Raw genomic sequence first — 2,876 nt, 5'->3', positions numbered from 1 at the left:
GAGGGCATGGTCCTCAGGATTAGGCCCAGGAACCCGCTTCTGACCCACCCAGCGGCCATCTGAACAAAGAGCCCCCTTCTAGGCAGCCGGCATTTCCCTTTCTCCAGGCCATCTAGTACCCCTTGGCCCTCTGCTCTCTGGCCATGTAGAATGGCTGCTGGTCCCCCCATGCACAGCTCTCCCCTCTCACCGCAGCCACCCACCTTCTGCTCTCACACCCCTTCTCTTACTGGCCAGTTCAACCTACAGGCCTCAGCTGAGCTGCTCTTCCTCTGTGAGATTTTCCTGCTTCCCCCAGATCATGGGTCTCTGCCTTGGGTTCCTGTAGAATCTCTGCTTCCCCTTCACCAACTTCACGGATGCTTGCTCCACCTGTTGTGAGTTGTTTTTTATCACCTCCTCCAGCTGGCTTGAACTCCTCTGAGGCAGGTCTGCCGCACCGTCTGTGGCCAGCGCAACAGTAGAGGAGGTGCCAAAATGCTGCTTGGACTGGTGAATCCCTCTCACCCACTCTGGGCCTGTTCTGGCGTCTTCCTCCTTCCTCCGGCAGGAGCTGGAGACCATGTCAGTAAGCTGCTGCTGAAAGTGATGACTCACCTGTCCCCGCGTCAGCAGCAGGTGGTGAGAAGCCCCTCCCAGGAGCATGGAGGAAGTGCTGCAGACAGTGGCTGGGCCCTGTCATAGGGAGGAAGGGAGCATTGGGTGGGAGGTGCCTGTGCAGGGGGGAAAGGGTGGGAGTCCACCTCCTCCCTGAGCATCTCCTTTTTTTCTGCCAGCAGGGGCTGTGCAGAGGGGCAGTGGTGTGGCCCTCATCTGAGATGGGCCCTGGGGGCCTGGGCATCCCTGGCAGATGATGGAGGAGGACGCCCAGCCCAGACTGCCTGACACTCATGGGATCAGCGAGCCCCTGGAAGTTGGTGAGGAGCCAAGGCCCAGTCATCCCCTCCTTAAGCCTGGGGTGGGAGGTGGGTGGCAAACTTGATGCAGGACAGGGCCCTGGGGCCTTCTAGCTACACCAGAGCAGCCCAATGGGCAGTCAAGGCAGGAAAGCAGGGCGGGATGGACAGGCATGCAGGCCAGACCCAGTGCCTTGGGGAGTCAGTGACCTGCTAAGAGGCTCCATTCTGGGTGAGGCCTGAGGGCCACGCTTCCTCCCCTGCTTGGGGATCCTAGATCGATGTGACCCTGGGCTTGATGGCCCCCATGGTCAGTGTCTAGCAGGGAATCTCCCATGGGTAACTTGCCCGCTGGGGCCCCTGGCTGTCTTTCCCAGCCCTCTGGTAGGTCACTGTTGGAAACTTAGGGACAGAGCTGCCAAAGAAATACCAGGGTGCCCAGCACTGCGGACCTTGAAGTAGGAATGGTGGGGCTGCAGAATGAGTCTCCAGCTCCTCCTAAAATGCAATCTGACCCTGCCATTCCCTGCCTTGCATCCTTCCCTGTGCCCTCTAGGCGGTCAGAGTGAGAGGCAACCGTTACCTCCTGTGATGCAGTCTTGACACTCTGTCTAGCCTCACTTCCAGGAAAGAGCCCTCTTCCTAGGATCTGCTCTTCACACTGCTCACCTCTCACTTTTCTTCACCTGTGAGCTGCTTCTGTACCCTCTGCCCTGAAGGCTGGGTGCCAGCACTCAGCTCAGTCCTGGGTGTGCTTTACTTGCTGCTCCAGGACCATGACTCTGATTCCCATCTGGTTCCTCCACGCAGCCTCACAGCTCCCACCGGCCGCCAGCTCAGCGCACTGCTGAGTGGGCACACATGTCACACTCTTGACCACAGTGCTGAGGACCCCCCAGGAGCTTCTCCATAATACCTTCCCAGCCTGCAGGCACCTGTACCCATTCACCTACCTGAGCAACTGGCTCTACTTGGGCCAGGGGCCACCTGGCTCTCCCAGGAGCCACTTACCCAGCCTTCCTAAGTGTGGAATTCTCATCCTGCTCCCGGGGGCTCCCTGAGCCTAGCTGTGGGTTCTTGCTCACGATGTCCAGGCAAGGTCTGACAGCTTTCATGGGGTTTGCATTAGGGCGACTGAACAGCCACCACAACAGGGGGCCTAGGTTGAAGAAGGGTGAAAAGCAGATCCTAGGAGGAGAGTTCTTCCTTGGACAAAGTTAAACATCGCATCAGTGAGTGAACGAATCAATGAAGGAGCCAAGAGCAACACACGTTTTTGAAGATGATGGTAAAACTTGCAAATCGATGGTTTTGCTCAGGGAGTGCTGGCTGGCTACGCAGAGAGCCTGAGACGCTGAGTAGCAGAGGGGAACAAGGTCGTGAGGCAAGCAGCGCGCTGTTTGCAGCCGCCATTTCTTCCAACAGCGCTATGGTGGGACAGAGCATCCGGAGGTTCACAACCTCTGTGGTTCGTCGGAGCCACTACGAGGAGGGTCCAGGGAAGAATATACCATTTTCAGTGGAAAACAAGTGGAGATTACTAGCTATGATGACTTTGTTCTTTGGGTCTGGATTTGCTGCATCTTTGTTTATAGTAAGACACCAACTGCTTAAAAAGTAATCCATGAGACAGATAGGAAGAGGAGCATATTAAGAGGTACAGTCTCTTAAAAGGATCAAACCCTTGAACTCAGCATCCTAGATATATTTGTAAATAAACATGGCATAAATCCTTAACGCCTCTTCTCTGAAATATGGAACATGATAATTGAATACGTGCTTACATTTTATTTGGGTAATACTGCATTATTAGTTTCTTAATTAAATGTGTATTTGATTAAAAAAAAAAAAAAGAAGCTGAGAAGCAGAGAAGGTCACCCTTGTGGAAACCTCTTCTCCACGCTGGCTGCAGTCACTGTGTGGCTGGGTCACCACCACCACCTGGGCCTCAGACACACACATCTCCTGCTCAGCCAACTG

The 2,876-nt window shown here is 55.0% G+C and overlaps 1 pseudogene; it reads left to right on the top strand.

Annotated features, from left to right (window-relative positions):
* The first annotated feature begins 2,325 nt into the window (after positions 1-2,325).
* LOC148778881 (cytochrome c oxidase subunit 7C, mitochondrial pseudogene) lies at positions 2,326-2,546 on the top strand (annotated as a pseudogene).
* The last annotated feature ends 330 nt before the right edge of the window (positions 2,547-2,876 follow it).

This window comes from Moschus berezovskii, chromosome 1 (genome assembly GCF_049115385.1).
Source record: "Moschus berezovskii isolate FMDL1 chromosome 1, NW_MosBer_1.0, whole genome shotgun sequence".
Classification (NCBI taxonomy): domain Eukaryota; kingdom Metazoa; phylum Chordata; class Mammalia; order Artiodactyla; family Moschidae; genus Moschus; species Moschus berezovskii.
This window is presented reverse-complemented; position numbering and strand designations above follow the sequence as displayed.